This window comes from Parus major, chromosome 5 (genome assembly GCF_001522545.3).
Source record: "Parus major isolate Abel chromosome 5, Parus_major1.1, whole genome shotgun sequence".
Taxonomy (NCBI): Eukaryota; Metazoa; Chordata; class Aves; order Passeriformes; family Paridae; genus Parus; species Parus major.
In genome coordinates, this window is record NC_031774.1 from 18173241 (window position 1) to 18197507 (window position 24267).

At 40.4% G+C, this 24267-nt stretch overlaps 1 protein-coding gene across 2 annotated transcripts in view; it reads right to left on the minus strand.

Moving 5' to 3' along the window:
• CPT1A (carnitine palmitoyltransferase 1A) overlaps positions 1-23922 on the minus strand; it is a 63931-nt gene extending 40009 nt beyond the window's left edge. Inside the window, exons 1-2 of one of the 2 annotated variants that reach the window (XM_033515405.1) lie at positions 23821-23922; positions 11640-11892 (exon numbers count right to left, since the gene is read on the minus strand). The gene's annotated coding sequence lies outside the window, so the exon portion shown is untranslated. Of the gene's footprint in view, positions 1-9820; positions 9974-11639; positions 11893-23820 lie in introns of those variants that run through there. The other variant, XM_033515406.1, reaches the window with a different exon arrangement.
• Positions 23923-24267: the final 345 nt, after the last annotated feature.

The window sequence follows — 24267 nt, forward strand, 5'->3', positions numbered from 1 at the left end:
TGGGCACACCCACCCAGCCATGCAGTCCTTCCTGCTACAATTTTCAGGATGTGTCTGAAAGCTTCCCAATACACAAACGGGATTAAATCCAGAAACATGGACACTACAGACTAAATCTTTCCCTTACACTGAAGATCATGTGGCTTCAATGAAAAGAAAACCCCACTTCTGGTCAGAATTTTCCCTTCTAGTGTTGTATGTTGTATGCCTAATGATGCAATTATAATGTGTTATTCTTTCAGAAGGAAACCTAAAGCCTAGTAAAAAAGCAAGATGAGGAGAAGGAAAAGCAGAGGCATTTCTATCTAGTAATATCAGCAGGGGGAGAAAGAAAACGAAAGAATAAACCATCAGCTACAGCCATCAGCAGCACACATATCTACATATGTCTGACTAGGATAGGAATAGTGGATAGCAAGGTAAGGCTGACAGTTGCAAGAAGGTAATTGGGTGGGAAAAACAATCTATGTGGTTTTCATTAGGCACAACCTAAAATATCTTCTTAGGCATTTATTTATTATATCTTGCAGATGCATTTACTATCAAGATATTTATATAGAAAGGAAAGAACAAAAAAGAACAAATCTGCCTTCATTCATTCTTTCAGTACCTGTATACATCTCTGGTCCTTGTTTTCATCTACACATGAAATCAGGAAAATATCAGTCAGCTGAGAACATATGTTGATGTTAGTTATTTTGTCCTCCAAATAATTGTGTAAGCTGTCCTGAATTAGGAAGCATCAAGACAGGGTGCTTGCTAAAACATGATTAAGCCCCTTGCAGATAGCCCTAGTAAAGACATGAAAACTATTGCTTTATGTAAAGCTGTGCAACTTAGCTAAACCTGACTTGGCTCTGTTTTGCTGGCAAGTGTAAACATCACAGATAATCCTGCCAGTAATTGCCACTGGTCCTGACACTGACATTTAGGTCAGGCTCTATTCACCCATTAACCCACAGAAGGCAGTTTGGTACTTCTGTAAGAAAAACCTAATCAGAACATTTTGTACCTGTTATTGTGGCAGTATGCACTGCTGAAATGCTCTGTCTCCTCTGGTAACTGTGTTTCTTCAGCTAAGAAGGTGATAAGATACAAGGTGATTCTGACACCCATGGCTGCAACTGCAATTTTCGGCATGCCTGCAGCATGGCCTGTGTTTCTGTAGCAACCTTGCACTGCTCAGCAAAGTTAACTCAATTTTTTTCCCTTTAATTGGCCTATTTTTAATTTCTAAAAAAAATATGACTATGATCAGCACAGACCCCATGTGCTCGGTTCTTTTCGGTAAGACTTCTTTTAATTAATTCTGATCCATGTAATCCAAAGAAATCAAATTAATCAACGACAGGTCATGACAATTTGTGTCTTGTCTGACTGAAATAATATCAGTTTACCACAATGGTTATGTAGTTCTTTACCTAAATATTCAAGATTTTCTGGTTTCTGTGCACGCAGCATGACTTCTTTGTAGCAGCTTTTTCTTACTCAGTGGTACCTACCTTTCATTAATTTTACTTTTGCCTATTTTTAAGACATAGCAAACTATTATACTCTAAGCCTGGATCTAGTCTGGAAGCGTGGCTATCTCCAGTGCAATTTTGTGTTTCTCTGTTTCGGTGTATTTTTTAAAAAGTGCTTCATTTACTCAACTTGCTTATGTCAAGCAGTTTAATATAGATAACAGAATCAGTCTGCTCATTGGAACTGAATTATTCAACACCCTCAGAGCACAAATTTATTGTGTACAGTATCAGTTTCTTGAGCAGATATTTTTCCAATTTGCTTGCTAGTGAAAATACCACTGCAGTTTCATTTTAACAGGGCCAAGACCACTTTGGTTGTTTTTCTTTTCCTTTCATGTTTTCTGCCGTGGCATCTAAAAATGAGGATGTCCATAGCTGAACGTAAACACAGGTAAGTCAATGTTCCATAGTCACTTGATAGCCTGAGTGGCAACAAAGGTGGTAGAAAATGAAATGAAAAACAGCTCAAAAATGTAACTTTGTAACTTTGCATAGAAAGACACGTGTATGCATGTTGGTATGCCAGGAGCCAAGGGTGAGGGCAAAGCAGACAGGACAAGGGCATTTTCCCATGGCATTGAACAAGATGAGCAGGACAGGTCCTCTGGCAGCAAACTGGGTCGAACAGATCATTAGACGAGTCTTCAGCAATGGGGCAAGTCCAAGGCTGTCAAGGTGGAAAACTGCCAGGTGCAAGTCAACTGCAGGAAGGCACTGAGCATGAGTCTGTGCCCTTAAAAACTGCTCCCAAGCTAAGCAGGGAGCCCCACTGGGACCCTGCAGAGCAGATTCTCCCAACAGCTCATTTAAAAACCAGACACCTGCACCCTTTTCTAAGGAGGCCCAGAGGTCTGGCAGCCAAAAGCCTGGGAGAGGTGAAGGAAGAATGTCCTCAGGGCCCTGACAATGTACACATATACATGAGTGCAGTCTCACTAAATGGCCACATTTACCTTTTGTGAGATGATGCAGGAAAAGTATTAATTTATTTGTTCTCCAAATAATTGTGCAAATTGGAAGAACTGCTGACTCCCTGGAGGGCAGAGAGGTTGACAAATTGGACATCGACAAATTAGAGAGATGGTCAATCAATCTCCAGCTGTATGAAGTTTAACAGCATGGATTCTGCACCTGGGACAGGGCAACCCTGGTTATGTGTTTACATTAGGAAATGAGAGGCTGTAGAAAGGGCTCTGAGGGTCCTGGACTATGGGAAGCTGAATCTGAGCCAGCAGTGCTCTGACAGCCAGGAGGGCCAACCCTGTCCTGGGGGGCACCAGGCCCAGCATCACCAGCCAGGCAAGGGAGGGGATTGTCCCACTCTGCTCTGAGCTGGGGCAGCCTCACCTCCAGTGCTGGGGGCAGTTTTGGGTGCCAGAATATAAAAATGACATAAATCTATTAGAGAGTGTCCAAAGGAGGGCCATGAGGATGGTGAAGGATCTGGTGGGAAAGCCTGTGAGGAGCAGCTGAGGTCACTTGGCCTGTTCAGCTGGAGAAGAGAGGACTGAGGGTAGACCTCACTGCAGTCTCCAATTTCCTTGTGAGGGGAAGAGGAGGGGCAGGCAGTGATATCTTCACTCTCTTGACTGGTAACAGGACTCGAGGAAACGGCGTTAAGCTGCAGTGGGGTAAGTTTATGTTAGGAATTTGGAAAAGATTTTTCACCCAGAGGTGTTTGGGCACTAGAACAGGCTCCCCAGGGAAGTGGACAGCACCAAGCCTGACAGAATTCAAGATATGTTTGGACAATGCTCTCAGGTACCTGGTGGGATTCTTGGAGTCTCCTGTACAGGGCCAGGAGTTGGATTTGGTGATCCTAATGGGTCTCTTTCAACTCATCATATATGGTGCTTCTATACAAAATCCAGTGGTTTTGGTCTTTACAAAATCCAGTATCCAGAAGGAACAAGATGTTTTGTCAGGATCAAAATGTTGCAAAACTGTGTAGTGCACATTACTGACCAGTGAAAATAATTTAGTGATTTCATATACCACAAATATTGCCCATGCTTTGCCATATCCTCCTTCTCTTACATGTTCCAGACCAATCCTGTCTCCCAAGCCCTCACTGGTATGAATCAACCATCTCATCCACTGTTGTTCTACGGAGTAACACCAAGCTCTGCCAGCACAGTAATGTCTCAGACTTTGAGCTGGCTTAGTCTCCATTCTTAAATACTTTGTCATAAAGATGCAGTAACAATTCAACAGATCTTTAAGCAGAAGAGAGTGTCTTGCTGTGTCTTGCACTGCTTTTTTTAACCAGAACTAACCACACTGTACTAAGTTGTCAACAGGGTTATCAGACTACCCTGTGATAGTCAGATCTGGCATAGAACATATGGTGTGCATCTGTGACTGCAACAGAAAGATGTTTTGGGAAAATAAATATGCCCTTCTTCTCCTAACCAGGACCCTTTTTAGAACACTTTTAATTTATTCATTTTCTTAAGTGAGACAGGCATTTTGTTTCTAAGGAATGGCAAAATGATCACTCAAAACATGTCACAACTTTTGATGGGAGTTTAAATCCACATAAAAAAAGTGTACAGTGGTCTGTCAAACTAAACAGACTTTGCAATCTGTCTGCAAAGTTCAAGTGCCTTTTAACCACTGAGCAACACATTATTGCTTTAAAAGTTAAATCCTCTCTAATAATTCTCCATGGCCATGGTTATGTCCCCAGTCTCTGGTATTACTATGTTGAACCGCTGAGATAATCTCACCTATTGTAACAATACCTCCAAGGAGATGACTGGGGGAATCATGTGAACACAAGTGCTAACCAATCATTGGGAAGTGGGCAAGTATAGGTCTAATACACTATTGACCAAAATATCCATAAGCAAAGCAGGTACCTAAGTTTTTTAAGGAAAGTTTAAATTTTTAATTAGCTCACCATGAGTAGACCCCAGTAGGATTTCCTAAAAGTGCCTGAGCATCTTTGTCAGAAGAGTGCAAAAGAAATTAAGTGACATCTGCATACTCAATGTTCCAAGCAATTCACTGTCTCTCCATGTTGTATTTAATACATATTGGCCAATAAGACCAGAATGAAAGAACTGCTGTAGCACGCAGAAGAGAGAGTCCTGCTGGCAAAGTCCATAGAGGATCTTCCACTCAGGAAAAGGGGTCAAGAGGCCATTTGGTGGGAACACCCACAGCAAGTGACAGATCTGTATCACATGCAGATTTTTAGATCTCATGGTTTTCATTTCTCTCCTTCTGATATTTCAGTTCTTATCTGTTTCTTTGTGTATTTATGGCTTCAGACTTTGTCCTTCACAGTCACATTAAGTGAGGAATACAGATCTTCTGACACCATCCTGGATGGGAGAAGATGGATGACATGCCAGGTCTAAAGGGTATTACATACATGCCTCATACCATGTGCCTAAGGTTATGTTAATAGTAGCAAAATGGAGCCTGGCCAAGGCTTGAAAAGAAAGTATGTACTTGGAAGTTTTCTATGGTAAGGGAACAAGTCAAAAATACAATACTAAAGGTTACTGTATATTAGAAAAGCCACAGTGAATGTTGCAACCTAATGTTGGTTGTGTTTGTGGCACTCCCTGAACTCTGCAAACCTTTGAGAAAGAAAACTCTGTGGCCTGAAAATACGCATCATCACTTCTAGCAGAGACTAGAGGTGTATTTAGAGATTATTTTGAGCAGTTTGGTTTTCAGATTGGTGGATCTGGGATCTGACAGATACTTTTGGAAAGACACTATGTCTATGTCTATGTTATGTCCAGTCATAAAATATTATTTAAAATAATCTACTGTCAATAGAAAATTTGTAGTGCAGACTAATAGTCACTCTGAAAATGATGGCATAGTTTTCCTTATCAGTTTCAAATGCCAGCCAAAGCTGAAAGCATTTGCATTGCATAACTTTTGTGCTCATGGGGCCACAGATACTTTATGTACTATTTTCTTCTCTTGGATGTAAGCAGAACTGTTCGTTACCCACCTAGATCTGCAAGGACAATAATATTAATTATTTTTGACTATTTGTTTGGTATCTGGTCTACCAATTACAGTAGTTCTCAGATTGGTTTCAGAGGTTGAAGTAGATTGAACTCCAGTTTAGAGATGAAACTTTAAATGAAGGAAGTGAGTTCAATCCCTTGCTACTCTAATTTACAGTCAGAGTATCAGCTGACTTCCTCCTTTAGTTCAAGTTAAGCAGTGGACATGGGACATGGGACATGGGAAGGCTGCACAAAACCTCATCTTGCAGGTGGGGAATAAGGAGGAGAAATGCACAGGATAATACTACATGCTGAGCGGATTAAAGGATTTGAAGTGGACTAAAAGATTTTTTCCTCTTTCCTCATAGTTTTGATGAAATAAAGCCTCCAAGCCTTGCAACACTCACTAGGACTACTGTTGGTTACGTAGTGTTGCTGTGTCACTGTAGCCCAGTGTTTCCCTTCAAACCTCATCATTCATCTCTGCCTGCCTGACTGAAGCACATCCACACATCTTCCTTACTAAGTTTCCTTCTCTCTCAGATATCCCTTCTTTAGTGTGGAGTGCAGCAGCGTGAGGACATACTCTTCCATCCTGCTTAGAGTTTTCTGATTTTTTGTCTCTATATTTCAGAATACCTCCCAGAAAACACAGGAAATTTGAATCACACCAATTCTAACCCTATCCAGCTTCTCTTGGCATCTAGTATCAGAGCTATTTCCAGACTAATCCAGATAAAATATCTGGTATTGAACACCATGGTTACAGCAATCAAACTAAGATCCACAGTACTACTGTTTAAAAACACTGTTCCTCAACCACTCTTTCAGGAAAGGTAAAAGTGTTCTAACTTTAGTCCTGAAAGAGGGCTCATTTTCATTATAATGCCAATCCTAATGTAAAAACTCTCTGTGCTATAGTTTCTCTCAGATCACACCAGAAATTCCCACAAATAAGCTGCAATATGAGCTCAATTCCTTAGACTTTGTTTCAAATGTATAATGCAGAACCAACAGATCTCAAGGCCCTGTAGATTTGCAGTGTAAGCAAGTCTCATCTTCAGTCAAAGCTGAGTGTACACATATGATTAAAATCCACCTTTGTACCTTTTCTGTTGAATTTCCTTATCTTTTTATATTTGCAGCCATAATAAAGCATAATTTATTCGTGATGTGTTTCCTTCTATAGTACTACCAACTCAAGCAAAGCAGAGTGCTGAATGGGTAAGAAGAGGGAAAAATCCTTCAGAAACTGGGGCAGGACATTAGAAAGCATTCCTCCTCTTCTGTTATGTTCTGTTGCCTTTGATGTCCCTGATGACGTGTTGAAACCTCTTACATCATTACCAGGAAGAAATGTGTGGCTTCCAAACCAGGATCTTGGTTACCACTCATGAATGTTTAACTTAGAAACCCAAATCTTCCTTACATCTGCCATGGAATATCTGACTCAAGCAAGATGGGTTTTTACATTTTTTCCCCTTGTCAGAAACCGGCAGTAACACCAAGTCAACATGAAGTCAAAATTGTTTAAAGGCAAAGAATTGGTTCAATAGTTATTTTGGGTGTTGGGTTTTTTGCTCTATAGTTGTCTATAGTTTTTAATATAGTTTTTCAGGTTTTATTTATTAGCCCTGCTACAGCAATTCCCAGAGCAAACAATTTGTCATATTGGTCTTCCTTCCTCACTTAATAGACAAAATGTATTGCCTTTATATTTTTGTAATTTAATATTTCCAGAGAACATTGATGTATTTACATATATGAAAAGCAAAGCAAGTCTGGGAAAGGTGTTTTGTGTTGGGTACAGAAGTAGTGAATTTTGTGGTACACTTCACCTAAATGTGTGCAGGTGAAAGGTTGGCTCGATGGGTAAACAGCTAAGAAGTGCACCGTAATATTTTTCAATTTCTGGAGAAATTGAGTTATTTAGTCACGTTTAATGACCCTGTGTTTATCAAACCATCCCAATGAGTAAAAAAAAAAAACTATTCCAGAAAGCAAACTGTTTGACTAAACTATTTACCAAAATTAAGTTCAGGTCATAGCAAGATGGGCAACAGAAAGTAAACCAAGTGCACAAGTCCTTTACTTCTATTTGGCTGGTCTGTGGAGTGACCCTAAGCATCCAGTGGACTTTGTTCATGTTTGTGACTGAACAGTTCTAGTCCTTGTAATTCTCCTCAGTTCTGTGGTCGTACACAAAGCACAAATTCTTCCTACATGCATCTAAAACACGTGTTGTAACCGCATAAAGAGCTTAGAACAGATAAGTGAAAGTGACTGGAAGCACAGATCATTAACATGTTTCACAAACAAGTTTTTCAGGACGTAAACAATTACAATATGCTTGACTCTGTGGGCTATTTACAAACCTGAAGGCAGGTCAGCTTCCTAGGTAATCCATGTCTGCCAGGCTACTGGTCAAAATACTGTCAAGCCATGGAGTGACTATTGCAAATCCCTGAGCTTTCCCTGCTGGAGCTTCACACTCTCTTTGTGTGTGAGAACAAGCCTAGTTTGCATTTGTGCCTGGAAAGCTAATTAATTCAGCAATCACACAGATGAACTTCTGGATGACTAGAATAACATCTGCAATTTATGGTCAAGGGGAAAAAGGCTAAGATAAAAAAAGGCATGGGTATGTGGAATTATTAAAAACAAAGGCTGAGAAGTTTGTTGTTTTCTGTATAGAAGGCAATATAAAAGAAAATCAACTGGTCAGAGAAGGGACATCTGTTGTGTCTCTCTTTCAAAGACTGTATTTTTTAATGACTTAAAATAAAAAATAGTGGAGAAAATCAATGTTGTGAAACATCACAGAATGCAAGGAAAGAATGCATTCTACCAAAGCTCATGAAAATAATAAGGTGCTATTCCTCAGGATATCTTATGCAGGTCTAGTATTTGTAACAAAGTGAGTATGACTCTGCCAGTGATGGATTTTGTGTGGCTTCTAGGAAGAAAATATAATTTGAATCATGAATTTGATGCAGGCAGATTTTGGTTTCAGAAATAATTGCATGAAAATTGCTTTGGAAATGATGCATGGGGGAAAGTTACGTTCTCTAGAATGAAAGAATTTTAAAAAGGCCCATGTCCCTAAATGTACTTATCTTCATGAATCCTGAATTTAATTCAGGATTTCAAAGTGATCCTCACTTTGAAAACTTGGTGAACTGTGTCACACTAGGTCTTTAGAGTGCAGGTATCAATGCATGTGTTATTGAACAAGCACTTTGTGCGACATGTTCAGTAGAAAATAGGTCATACTGCCGTCATGTGGCTGTTGCTAAAAGTAATAATAAATAAGAGCCTCTGAAAGTGTATGCTTCAGGGTTTAATGCAACATAGCTGCCAAGAAGAGGGGCTCATGCAACACAGACTGTATATTTTTCTCATTGTGAAACTTTTCTTGCCCTTCGAGCAGCTGCTTTCAAGTAGGACTTGACTAGATGACCCACTGACCTTACATTGTCTTAACTTTACCTTTTCCTGGACTCTTTCTATATTTGAGAAGGTATCTTAGCTCATGTTTGGAGACAAGAAGGAAATGATGAATTAAATTTTTTGTCCTATCATTTTGACTCATCTTTTGTTATTTCATCATTTTCTCAGTAACATAGGACTACCTGCATGGAGGTCAATATTCTTCTTAAGTCCCAGAACAAGATGTGTTTAAATAGTTTTGGATTATTGCATTTAAGAAATTAGCTAAACTCAGACTTACTCTGGTTTCATACTTTTTCAGAGTGTACTTCTACAAAGCCCCTTGAAAGCCAAAGGGGTTTGCTTGTTTGTTCATTTTTTATCTTGGTAGAAAGTCCTGCACAATGGTGGCCTCTCACAGATATCTGCAGTTCTCACCCCTCTTATGGGATTTGAGTTGGATATGGCTTCCAGAGATAGAAGTGTGCAGTTTTGCTGGATGTCTTGTGATAATGTACAAACAGCATGAATATTGATGCAAATATGATTAGGCTTTTTGGAGATACCAGCTAGCTTCCCTCACCCCCTTTTATCACTAGCTTTGTCTGGAGGGGATTCTGGCTATATGCATTACTTTTCAGAAGAAATAATAATAATAACAACAACAACAATGCTGCAACAGAAATGAGGTTGGAAAATCTCAATTATTTTCACAGGGTGCACACCTTCATAATTTTTCTTTAGTACCTGGTGATTACATTGATAACAGTGAGCTCATGATTGACCTTTCACTTTGTACCTGCAGCCTTCCAGTGAAAATGTCTCCTGTCAGTGTCATGAGATTCCAGCATTGCATGAAAGGCTATTAGCCACCAAAGTTGTCCTTACCTGGAGTCTCATGTGTAGGATGCTGTCACTTGCCATACTCCTTCCCAGGCGTGTTAAGTAATGGATATTACAGCATGTGCAGCCGCACATGTGTTATGCATATGTCACCGAGGCTGTAGGGTAAATATCAGATACAATATATACCTGACTTTACTGGGAAAATTCAGACATGTTCTCCATTCCTGCCTCTCCCTCACATAGATTCTTGCAGCAGTCAAGAGACAGTAGAGACCTTTGAATCATCCTTTAAAAACAAGTGGTGAGGACAAATAGAGGGAGTCTTTCTCAAACAGCTTGTCATTTCAAAAGAAGGCCACAGTCACAAAAACACTTGGCACCCTTGCCCAAAATGGACTCTTGAACTGGACAAGATACATGGTTTGAGGTTTAGCAACTTATTTATTTCTGTCTCTGTAAATACTGGTGCTAGGACACTATCACCTATGCTGGTGTTTACATTTCAGCCTGCTGACAGAAAAGGTGGACAAGTGTGGCTCAATCACATCTTGTTCAGCAAAATCTCACCACATACCAACCAGTCATGATGGAAGTGGCATAACAACTGATCAAGTTGTTCACACAAATTAAAAGAAAAAGAAAATGAAGCTATGTGCTTGCCTGGGAAAATCACTAGAGAAAGCATCACTGCTGGTGCCACAGGTCTCAGGGGCAGTCCAAGGTGGTACAGATTTTTCTCATGGCCCCAGACCTTGGGCTGCAGTAGTTAATCAGGCCACTGGTGTTTTCATGTACATGGGGAGGTTATGATTTATGCCTCAGAAGGAGAAAGCACAGTTTATTCAGGGGGCTAAAGTAGGAAACCTCTCACTTTAGAAAGGGAGGGTATGGAAAGCCCTGGTAAAGCCAAGGTGTTGTTTTTTAGGCTGAGGAACTGAGTTTAGTGAAAATGTGCCAACATCCAGGCACTTGCCCCAACCTGCCATCATGACAGAGTTTTTCTTACCTCATGGTGGCTCTCTGATATTTAATCCACTAAATCTGATCCCAGATCCTTCTATGAACAGTGGCAACACATCCTCTTCCCTGCAGCTGGAAGATGCCCCACAGGCATTGCAATGACTCTACAGGGCTAGGACAGCAGCCCACATACTTCTCTTACACTTAAAAATTAATTCTTAGACACCTAAAATGAAGTGAAATGGATTCTTTCTCAAATAAGTAATGTTCATGGCCAGACACTGCCTGCCTGCTCCCACTGATGACCACAGTGCAGTTAATTCTGTTTCTTCCAATGTGAGTGAAGTGTTATGCTGTTGGGGTTAGAGCTACAGATTTGGTCTCCTGACTATAATCTGCATTGTGTCTATATAGCAATTGAAATAATGAAACATTTAATTAGAAAAGGAAATGATTCATAACATCAGCTTTAAAGCAAAATATTTACCATAATGAAGCAAGAAAGTTGCAGTGACTCATTTTATCTTCATTTAAATGACAGGGCATCCCAAGAAATATCTGCAATTTGAGGGAGTCTCCTTTGAAATCCAGCCCAGTATACTTATTTCTCTTAGCAAGAGACACAGTGTGGGAATTCTTGGGAGTTTAGGGTGAACTTTCCACATGACACTCCATGAAAGACACTGACTTTCTGGGTGAAGAAACTCTGCTGTAGAAAGATTTACACCACAATGATAACGTAGCCTGCTGAGATCCTGCCTCTGACAGCTGTCTTGACTATGCCAAGTAGCATATTCAAGCAGATCCATGCTCTTGTAGGCTACAGATCATAGTGCACACACAGCCTTAAGAATCATTTCATCATCAGAAACATTCCATCAAAATTGTTGATTGTACTTACTGCACCTGCATCCTGGTGACATTTAAAAAAGCTTAGTCCTGTCTGGCTCTTGGGGCAGGTCCTCTCCACTGTGGTGATGGGATCTTATCAAGGACACAACCAAAATCAGTTGCAAATCCTCCATCTTCCCAAGAGAAGTCCACACTGTGAGGTGTTGAGTCCCTGGCTCCAATCCAGCAAAGCATTCAAATAGTTTACACGTGCATTTTGTGTCAGCGTTCATGTGCTTGGAGATGAACCTGCATTTTGAGGGCTGCAGCAGAGGAGAACAAGTCCTTAACATGCTGGGTGATGCATGCATGGAGCATTAAAGCAAAACATGGTATTTGAACTTCTCACTTTTAAGATTTGCAGGCCTTCCATCTGAGTGATATCCATGCTCAACTACTTTTAGAAGTGATTTTCAGACTAAAGCCTCCTTTTAGGCTCTGCAACATTAGAGAGTGGAACCTGGCCTTTAACTTACAAGACCACCAATCCCACTAACAGGAGTGACAAATAAGACAATTCAAAGAATGTGTATTTTTGGGGCATGTCTGGTATTTGAAATACCTTTCTCTGCTAGATGCCACCATTAGTTATTTTTCAGAAGTAATTTTCACCAATATCCAGGGATAAGAAGAAAAACAGTGAGAAGTACAGAAAAAGCTGCTGTGAGACACACAGACTCAGCTCCAAAGGCAAAAAATGGTGCAAGAATAACATGTAACTGACGACTTATTAAATGAAGGTGTGTTTATGAACTACAGGAACTGGGTAGTTATCTACTTCCTGGAAGTACTTAAGTGTTGCCAGGAACATTTAATTCACTTTAACTGGACAAAGTCAACTATAACACAGACAAATCCTGCAGGTTACAAACAAAGCCTGGCAAGCTTTAAAAGAGGGAAGAGCAAGACTGTGGCATATGCCACAAACCACTAGAGCCAGTCTGAAGCTGTTGTAATTTACTTGCTGCATGTCTGGTGTGTCTTCCCAAGCAGCCCTATCTCCTGGTGCTTTCTATTCAACACCCTTGTCTTAGGAAATGCTGAGTGTTGCTCTCCTTCTCTTTAGCCTTGCAGCTCATTAACTATGCCACTGCCACTGTAGCTAAGCACTCTCCTTCCACAGGAAATAAACCATCAAATTATTTTGCACTCCACAGAACCCACCTCCAAAATGAAAATCTTTCAAGTACTGCTTCCATACAAAAAGTACCAGGACAGAAAGCTGCTGGCTTCTACTTTGTCCCTGTTGCCCATCCACAATGGGCATAAGTGGCTGAGTAACAAACTAAGTGCACTATGGCACAATTTACCCTACCACAACTGCAGCTCCAAAACTGAGCATGTCTGGTGACTGTTAACACACAAAAGGTATCTGGAAGGAAAGCAGTTGCAGGCCTTTAATTTTGCATTGCAGCCCACAAACTACACACCCAATGCTGTGTGCTTTCTTTTCCACCACAATATACCACACTATTAGTTGCTTTCAGCAGATCACAGCACAAAACCTGAAAACATCCAGCATCTGCTACCAAAAAAACCCCCAACAAGGGCCTGGAGAGAAAGCTGTTGCTAGCACTCCTTTCTCTGTAAAGCCTACAAACTGCACTTGAGACACTGGGGCTATATGTGCTTTCTGTGCCTTGTACAGCTGCCTGTGATGTCCTTGCTGAACATAATAGCTGCTTGTGTATGAATGGAAATCCTGGGTTTGACAGGTGTTTGCAGTGTCACTGGTGGCTCTGTTGTCATTGTGTGAGAGCAGGAAGCAGAGCTCTCCAGCTTTTGGTGATGGCATTTGTGGCTGGGTAGATGACAGGGGGGAAGCAGGGTACTGGTGTGAACTGGGAGGAGTTATGCTGATGCCATGTATGGAGGAGAAGGAGTAAAAACAGCAAGATGTGTTGTGTGTTGCAGAGGGGATGAGCCAAAAGATGTGAAAATGTTAGTTCCTTCATTCTCACCCTATATAACATTGGGGCAGGGATAGATAAAGAAGATGTGATTTATTATCCAAGTTAAATGCTCACATAACTGAGAAATTCTGCATAGTTACAGACCCCACAGGAAAAAGCATGGAAGGCTTGATCCTGTTAATGAATGAACCAGATCTTGGAGGAACCTGAGAATGACATCCTGGTCATGGTATTGAATGCTGCTTAAAGACCATCAATCTGAATTTAATACTTCTATATTCCCAGTAAAGAAGGCCTGTTCTGAAGAACATAGGCTGGTGCACGATTTAAGAGCAATAATCCAAATGAAAACCAAATAAATAATGGGCAAGTACTTATTTGACTGTTTTGGATTTAGAAGATACTTTCTTTTGCATTCTGGTGGATAAGCAGAAATCCAGCAATGGAAAGAAAGATGCACAGAGATGAAGAAACAGCTCTGCTCCGTTTGATAACATATTTGCAAAAGAACCAGAACAGTGATTAGGTAACAATAACAACATAATTCCATGCCAATATGTGGATGAAAAAAGGTTGAATGGCAGAAATACTGAGACATTCAAAAAAGACAAAAATTCTGCAGTTTGGTGGATAACTCTGTGTTGGGAGGAACGGGTTAAAGGTGAGGAATATTGTCAGTAGCTCAAGTGACTGTACAGCTGGGAATAATCCTTGATAAAGCAGTGTGAGCAGCAGGCCAGTGAGGCTCTAGCATGGACAAGTTCAACAGTGCCTGTGTGTGCCTCTGCCTGGATGTTGCTTTGGGGATACCCCAGTTAGCAAGACAAAGAAACAGATTTACTCTTTTTAAGAGTTTTGACTCTGAGTTTGTGGTATTATGGTTGGCTGCCTGTGAATCACACACTTGGAATCAACAAATTCTCATAACCACTAGAAAATCAATCTGCCATGCAAATAATCCTAAAACCCCTGTAGGAGTGGCAAAAGAGGGAATAGCTCCAGGGGAACACTAGAAAATAGATTTCTCTGTGTGGTCTAAGTGTTATAAAAATCTGCTAGTTCTGGTTGATACCTTCTCAGGATGCACAGAAGCCTTCCATTGCTGCACCAGCTGAGCCAGAGAGGTTGTTAAAAAATTTAATAAAATAAATAATTCTTAGATTTGTAATTCCAAAGGGTTTATCTTCAGACAATGGACTGCGTTTCATTGAAGAAGTGGTTCAGGGATCGCCAAATTTCCTTTGGTTTAAGGGGCATTTGCACACCCCTTGGAGAAAATAATTTAATGAAAAAGTAGAAAGGTTGAATCAGATTATCAAGACAAATTGTCATATTTTAGGTAGATGTATTATCTGTTGCTTTACTGAGAATCCAGATTACTCCATGTGCTAGAGAGGGAGTAAACCCCTCTGAAATTCTGTATGGCAGAGTGCATCCAATTGATACTGCAGCGACAAAAGGTGATCAAATGCATGTGAAAGATCATGATATGTCAAGAAATTATCTATTATCTCTCTCATGGGTTTCTTCCTCTTTGCATGGTATCTCAACCAGTGGACTCTCCTTCGGATGTGGCTGTCCACAGCTTTCAATCAGGAGACACTGCTTATATCCAGACCTGGAATGATGAACTGCTGGTGGGAAAGAAAATGTTTAGCTCCAGTGTTGGTGATGCCGCTTATGGGCTGCAGGGAGAAACTGAAGGCCACTAACATCTTTCTATCCTGGCTTCTTTTGTGTGGGAACACTTGCCTGACTTTTTCACGTTTGGAAGTGCACTAGTGCCCGGTGAAAAAGCGTCAGGGTTCGTTTAGATTGTTATGCAGATGCATACCACCATCTAGTGGTGTTTTGGAATGGCATCGGGGGAAGGCGAACAGCCAGCTCTTGCTCATCTGCACTTGTCCGTTGCACCCTCTAAACTGTACTGCCAAATCTGAGGCTATGCACTCTCCTTCCCAAAAAAATGTGCCATCTCTTATTTCCACTCTAGGAAAAGCCCAGCTTGCAACTGAAGAACTCCAGCAACCGCTCCCAAAAAGTGGACAACTGCACACAAAAAGTGCCAGGACAGAAAGCTGATACTCTCCTTTCTCCAGGCAGTCTATAAGCTGCATTAGCAACTCTGGAGATATGTGCTTTCCTTCCCATCTAAATATACCATCACATTATTTACTCTCAGCAGACTCCAGCTCAAAAAGTGAAAACATCCAGAGACTGCTCACATACAAAAGTTTCTAGGCCAGAAAGATGTTGCTAGCACCTTTGCCTTGTAGACTGTCAACAGCAACACCAATAATGGAGGCTATGCACTTTCCTTGCCAACTAAATCATCACATATGATCACTCTGGAGAGACACCATCTCCAAACCAGAAAACATCCGGCAATGGCTTCTACACAAAAGCCTGAAGGACAGAAGGCTGTTGCTGGACTTCATTCTGCCCTTCAGCCCATAAATTGCACCACAAACACTGTGGTTATGTGCTCTCCTTCCCACCTATATCTACTGTTGAGAAACTTTCCTGTCTGACCACCCAGCAGCCACTCTGGCAATCGCGCTCCCAGCTCCAGATACTTCAAATGCTGGGATGAAGCCTTATCACAAAGAGTGGCTCCAGTGATCCCATGGGTGCCCCTCCTGATTCCCTTCACTCACACAGTCAGACAAGATTTCCTTACTGGATCAACCCCCCAGTTTCCCATAGCAGAGCCCCAGACAACTGGGCCAAGCATTTGCTCTGGGCAGGGTGGGGACACAGGGAGTGTGGCCTGGTGTGGGGCTGTTGGGGGTTTTACAAGTGGAGGTGGAAGGTCAGCAACAGCTTTCTGTCCTGTCATCTTTACTGTGACAGCAGCCACTGAACACCTACAGTTTTAGACCTGGGCTCCAGAATGAGAGTATGAGGGTGGGAAGGAAGGCATATAATCCCAGTGTTGGTGGGACACTTCAGAAAATATCTCCAGAAACAGTGGACTTTCCCAGCCAACTAAACGTACAATGACACTTTCTAAAACACCACAAGTGTAGCTCCAAACTTGAAAACCTCCAGTGACTGGTCCTACACCAAATTTGCCTGGACAGAAAGTTGTTATTTTGCCTTCACTTCCCTTGCAGACTATAAACTGCATGACCAACACTGGGACTCTGTGCTTTCCTTCCCACCTAAATGCAATATCACAATATTTACTCTCGTCAGAGCTCAGCTCCGAAATTGGTAGTGACCAGGCACTGCCACCATACAAAATTTGTCAGATCTTGCTGGCCTTTACATTCCTACTGTCCCTGTTCCACAGCACCACTAGATGGGGCAATGCACTTGCCTAGCAAACTAAATGTACTCTGGCGCCAAATCAAACCAAATGCAGCTCCAAAATTGAAAATGTCCAGTGACTGCTCCCCACAAAAAAAGGTTCCAGGACAGAGAGCTGTTGCTGGCTCTAGGTCTGAACAGAAAATGATCTGAGGGACGAAGAGTGAACAAAAGTGTAGATGTGAAGAAGGGCACTCAGAGGACCATGGGGTACACGGGATGGCACTAGGTTCTTAAATTCACACAGAAAGGGACACAAAAGGTAAGAGATGAACACATTATAGTATCATTCCCTCCTGCCCCTCAATTCTCTCTACCTCCTGCCCCCCATATCCCGCTTACTTCTCCGAGTTTTGTAACATTTGGTCAGTAGAGATGAAGCCAGGATGTGATGCAGGTGTACAGTCAGTAAGAGCCACGCTGGCCATTGCCCACTAACCCTGTGTAATATGGTACCAGCCTAAAATGTTATTGCAGCAGCACTTAATTTGATAATTCCAGTTCTTAAACCAAATGCTTTCTGTAAAACACAACTGCTATTGCAGGCATGGCCATAGTCTTCTGATTTTCAGGAATGAGACTTTTAAGGCTAAACAGCAAAGGAACTCAACAATGAGCTGAGATTGTGTGGAATAACATGCTGCAAAGAAGCCCACTGGAAAGCAAGATCAGAGCCCTGAAAGCCACCTGTGGTTAGCCTAAAATTGTTGATGTATTCACAACTGTTGCTTTAATTTGTAGTGTATAAAAACCAGTGTCCATAAAAACTACCAAACAGCTGTGATGCTTTCAAAAAATACAATTAAATTTTTATATACCATGTTTCATTCTAACCAATTTACTTATTGTGAAGTTTAGGTAGGGAGCAGCTGAGAGCACTTACTGCACATTAATTGTTACTGGTATATGTAAAACTGTATATCATAGACTGCTTTGAAGAATTAAAACTATGGTTGCATAGATGTGGGCAAAAGTTCTAGAGAAACTTTGCCACAAATAATAATTTGCATTTCAAAATTAATCTACTTCAGCAAATGTTTATACTCTTTCCAGAACTGCTTCTTCCAAATGCAAAGGTTACTTGAAACCACCTTCAAAAGGGTTAGTAGAAGAAAAATTAAACTTACATGCACGAGAAGTTGTAGAAACTGTAGAAAGTGAACTTGGATTTGAAGTGAATATTTACCCTGAAAATTCTTTCAAATAAAAATTATACTCATTCTGCCATGTAACAAAATGAATATCATGTGAGCAATTGCAACTCCCCAATACAGCATAAAGATGAGTGATAAATAATTGCAGTGAAAGCTTTTTTGGCTCAAAAAACTAAATATACCACATATATGGATTGAAGAATGGTAGATGAGATTAATAGGCAAGGAAGGTAGCTGCCTGATAAATAATTCAGAATAGAGTCTTTTAAATTTGTTAACTTGGTTGACTGGACAGATTAAATCTAGACAAATAGAGAGGATTGAATTGTTCATTTTGGATGACATAATGAATTCTAGCATATCTGAGAAATGCAATGGTTTAGGGTACAATAGATCAAAAAACCTTTTTCTTATGAAATGAAAGAAAATTTCTGTGTTACTCCAAAGTATAGGAACCTAACTGGGAAATGTACCTAAACAATTTCTTTTAAAAAGCAGTGAAATTGGGCAGAATTTAATGCTTCCCAATGTAGTACCTCATGACCTATAGAAAAAACATGAAGAAAATAGCCACCCACCCAATCGTTCTCCCCAATTCCCAAGTTTTCAGGATAGTTATAAAAGTTATGTCAGGACTTCCACTCTTTCATAACTTTCCTGACATATCTTTCATAACTATCCTGAAAACTTGAGAGCTGGGGAGACTACGTCAGTGTTTTAGGGTTTTTTTAAACTTTTGGAGTATTTTTCTTACCCTTTGCATTGTGTCTATGTGTCTCTGTTCTTATGATCCATGTGTTTTGTTTCTTTGCCCTGTGGTCCCTTGGCACTTAATTTTTCCATCATCTATATCACAGTTTCTCTCCCATTCTCTACAGTTAGATTAGTTCTCTTCTCATTCAGCTCCTTGTGCCTTGAAAACTACTCCTGCAGTCTTCCCTCCCTAACTAAAAATCATCTCTAATTCTGGAAATCAGATCTTCACAGGGCTGGAACCTGTCTACATTTTTAGGGCAGTATCACCTTTTAAAGGAGTAATTACATTCATGAAATATAAGTAAATGCCTGCATATACAAACCTGCATTTGAGGAACTTAACTTATGTTGTGAGTGTAGCATAATAAACTGGGAAAAACTAGAATTAAGCCTGTTTGTGCAGATATGGTTTGTTCCACTGATTTTGTTGCAGTAAGGTCTGGGATTGCTGGACCACTGTCTCTCCTCACAGGCCTTATGTAATTCATGAGGTGGATATCCATGAGCTGTTGTAGTTTGTCTCCTGACAAGTGTCCAATCTTTCTACAGACTATAAAAAGTTAATTTTCTTAATGAGATCTTCTTCACAGCTCTGTGTCCTTTAATTCCCTTAATAACTTCCTTATCTCCTACATTTAATAATTGCCTTCGGAATGGCCTCTCTGACAGGATACATGAACACTGTGTGGAAGAAAGTGATGACAGTCAGTTCCACAGCAGAGCAGTGCCAACTAAACACAGGGTTGTTTAGTTCTTGTGACAGTCTCTAGTCTTGCTCACCTCTCCCACCTGTCCTATTGACAGCAGTCTCAGTCACTGCACAGCCCTGCTGCAGTTTGATAAAGCTTACCCATGTATTTCTTTAGTGCTTTTGCCTCTGGTCTCCCCAGTCTGTCAATAACCCTGTTTCAGCTTCAGCCTGCCCCTCCCTGTTCACTGTGTACCCAGGCCACCCTCTACTACTCATTCTGCCTTGCCAGTCTCCACTCCCCACTGGGCAGTTCAAAGGTGGCTTGTGGACCAGTGAGGGATGGATAAATTCCAGCACATTGTGACTAAGCAGGTGCTCACTACTGGGAGCCTCTGGCAGTGTCAGCTCCCACGAGATCCTCCAGGACTTGCAAGCCTAAGCCTTTAATCCTTTTCCAGCAGTCATAAAACTCCAGTTTGGTCAAATACTCCCCCAAGCCAGAGAAGGCTTGAGCTGCTGAGGGATTTGAGCAGATAAAATGCTCCTCAGATTCTCATTGCTAGGGCATAGGGAAATGACCTTCTGAAATTCCCTGCTTAGTTGAAACTCTTTTGTTCAGATCACCACAATGGAGCTGGGTAGAATTGCCAAAGCTTGGCATGCACACTAATTGATCTTTGGCAGGAGTGAATAGCAAGAAAGGCTATCTGCAGCAGCAATTGCACTTCTATTTCACTTACACTGAACTATCAATTGCTTAGTTTTTGAAATCTCAGCCCATTTAAACAAAAACAAATCTTCCAAGACAACATTGGAAATAGTAAATTAAAAGTGTTTTCATTCAAGTGCATCATTAAACATACTACTAATGAGGTCGATTATCAGTGCAATATGCACAATAACCATCAAACAAAACTTCTTTACTCTTTAAAAGCAGACCAACCTTCACTACTTCAAGTTACAGGAGTAACAATGTGTTGTGTCTTTCTACATTCTGTCAGAACTCAAACCTCCCTTGGAGCATTCAGGTGGGCCACTTCAAGTAGAAAACCAAAGGAGAGAGCAGAGCTTCCATCCCTCTGGGGATTGGACAGGTTTGCAAAGATGAGCCTGGACTGTGTGTGACTGTGAGGCCAAAGCTTGCAGTGAGAATGGTGTCTGCCTGCCCTGTTTCTGCATACTCCTCCTGCAGTCTCTAAGTGGTCTCTGTGTTTTGCCTTTCTTCAATGCTCAGGAATAGGGATTCCACATTTTTTGTTAAAATCACACAAAAATGCAATGCTTCACGTTTTTAGTTTTATTTCTGAAACACTAACCCTGCATCTGCTATTCTGTAAGATGAAGTACAAGTATTCTCCTCAAAGGCCTGCAGCATCCACAGATGGTTCCTGGGTCATGTTGCATAATTGCAAGCCACTGATATTAAAGTGGGAAAAGGAAATACATTTGGCATCTAGTTTGTACTGTTCACAGCAAAACTGCAGCCAATCACAGATGCTGTGCTCACTCCAGTATGCTGAGAGGATGGATTGTCCAGAAAAAATTAGAATCTATAATGTTTTTGACCAGAAAGAAAAACTGCAATGAAAAATTCACATAAACATATTTCAAGCAAAACTAATTCCTTTCCTTTCTCCTGATTGCAGTCTTCCTTCTTTATTCCCCCAGAGCACATCAAGCTTTGTGTTTGGCCTTTTTCTGCTTTCTATTGTACAGCCTTTTGTACTTAAATTTGTGTGAGATATTTTAAGAGAAAGTATTTCACCTGGAAATAAAAACTTACACATAAAACGGCAAGAAAAAATTTCTGGAAGGTCAAATAAGACAATCTGTGAGAATTTAGAGTTCTGTAATTAAAAGCAGTGATGTGTTCCTAGACTGAAATACCTTGACTCTTAGATGGGAAAGTTCTCAGTCAAAGCCAACTAGCTACACTTTATGGCAGAGAGATAACTTACATTAGTTTATATAATTTTTCATACAATTCCAGCAAGTTCTTTCACTCATTTAATCTAAAATAATGTTAATGTCATCGTAGGGAATACTTTTTCGTTAGATTAGAAAATGAAAAATGTATTACTCTCAACACACATCACTGGACAAAGAGCTTCCAAGTAACCCTGCCAGACAATTATAGCCAAAAAGTACTTAACAAATTAAATTCCAAACTTCTTAGCAGGCTTCTCTCCTCAGCAATGCAGTTACCAGGAAAATGGGTAGAAATATGTATATATTTGCAATAACTTTTGTCTTTTTTTTTTTCTCCCACAGAAAAACACATTTTAACTGTTACTAGTACAAAATCTAGACCTCATATGATATATATACTGCAGCTAACAAACATAATTTGTGACACAAGCACTTTCCCCCCCTAGAATCAAAACACAGGCTTTGTTATTGAATTTTTAACTTTTTAACGGTAACTAGTAATTTCTCTCAGTTTTTATTCTTAAGTAGTTACAGCAATCCAAGACTTGAGGAATTATTGCTTTAGGAGCTTTAAGGATTCTAAATTAATTTTGAATATATTATCTGTAATAATATGTACTATATCACTTGAGTGGGTCAGTTGCAGAACAGTAAATTGCAACAGAAAGGCCATCAAGGATGTGAATGAAAGTAGTCTAAAGAAATCTGAAAATGTTTAGTTATTTTCACATCTCACAGTATCTTACACTTGACCTGTATTTCATAGTTTCTTAGTCCAGTCATCCATTAGTCACTATATAAGTTTCAAATGAATCCAAAACATCTGATTTTAGGCATTGCTTATATGAAATAGAAATTCAAAATGGGTTATGATAGCACTGCAAGTCAAGGGAAGAGCGTCTGTCTAGACAGCGAGTTCAGAGTGCAAAATGATGCAAATAGGCTGGAGGAGATTCCAGAGTAAAATTAATTCAAAGGGCTTGAAATTGTGACAGAATAACTGTAATATGGATCTTGCATCCTACATGGCTTCTGTAAAGTAATTAATACTTCTAATTCCTTTAATTACAACTCCTGAAGGTTTACAGAGGAATTTGTGGTTGCTTTCATGAATCATTCCCATGCTATAAATATCTTCATATGTATGCACATACAGAATTAATGTAATATACTGCATGCTATGTTTTAAACCCTGAGATGCTACTGTGACATTGTAGCAAAGCCAAGAGGCGGGCAGAAGCTCTGGGTCTGACTTTTGAGACCCATACCTTGAGGATGTTTGAATCTCAGATTTCACTCACCTCCTTATTTACAAGGAAAATCAGATGAGCTTGACGTTGGATCAGCTTTATAAGCCCTGCAGACTGAACACACCTGGCTATGTCAGGGTCTGAAGGCTTCTCTGGGGGAGAATGGGAGTGCTGGGAGTGCAGGCTCACAGGCCTTCTGCCAGGGGAAAAAAATAGCTTTAAAATTAAGTTTTAGCTCTACAGGAGCCCAGCTTTAGAGGCTGCTCAAAAAAAGCAGAAGGCTGAATTGATCCCTTTCTGAATCACGCATAGTTTTTTTCTTCTTTTTTCTAATCCTCTGCCAACAGCCTCCAGCCTCCCTTAGGAAAACGAGAATATCTCAACATCCTCAGCTGGATAGATTTAGAGGAGATGAGCAGCCTTGTGGGGCTGGGCATGAATCCAGCCCTGTGTTTCAGGGTCTGCCCTGTGAGCTACTGCCACAGGCCAGTCCAGACCCTTTCCCTGTATCTGTTTCCATACGCAGCCAAGTGAAAAGTTCATGACATTCCTTTTCTAACTACAAGTGTGTTGGATTTCTCCTTGCTCTTCTGTGTGAAAGTAATATGAAAGAAAAGCTGAACTATTTATTCTGCCAATCCACAGGTACAGTGAATAACCTTGAAATAGTCTGTCCATTGGGCTTGGAACTTTGATCTGATTTTGATACATATCTTCTCTGGCAATATATGTACTGTTGTATAAATGAGATGATACATTTCATTCATGGAACAGCATTCATCTGGTCCAGTTTCTGTCTTTGCTTTGGTTTTGGAAAGACTCAGATCATCCTTTTCAAATATTTTATAGCCCCTTGTAGTACTGTTGTGTTTGATGAGCATTTTAAAGGTGCTGACACTGAGACCTCACCTTCACATGCACTCATACCTTTAATATCTCATATAAGAGTAAAGAATTCAGGGAGCTTTGCTGTCTTGTAAATGATGAACTTGATCAAGGTATTATGCCACTGAGGAGGGAAAGATCAACCAAAGCCAAAGGGCCTATGAAAGACTTCAGGGTTTTTTCTAGAGAAAAAGAAAGTGGCAGGTAGAATTTCATACCACCGTACAAGAATGTAAGAGCCAGTACATTCCCTTGTGAATTGTTCTTAAAAGTACAGCTTGATGTGTGTGTGGGAAGATACCTGGCAGGATGATGATGATGAATAGCTGAGGATGGAGGAAGAAACACAGAATTCAGACCTTTCCTGTTCCAGCCTTTTAAGGTGATTTTCCTCTTTTCAACAAGTGCTGGAAAACAAAGAGAAGAAATTAAAAACTGCACAATATTTTTGGCATCAAAAATTTTAACATACTCCACTTTGTATTAGAAAAAAATGTTCCCAAATATAAATGCTGATATATTCTGATTGCCAGAAAATAAAAGCATTAAAATTACCAATATGGGAATGGAAAGGCAAACTTACCCTGTATTTCATCCTATGGGAACAGGGGTGGTGGCTGCAGTGTCCCATATGACAGTTCTTCTAAAGCCAGGGTCTGTCTCTGATGAGGTGTGCCAGAATTACTCCACATTTTTGCAGAAAATATTTTAGAAACTGGCTTTGGGCTCTTACATTAAAATAGCAGTG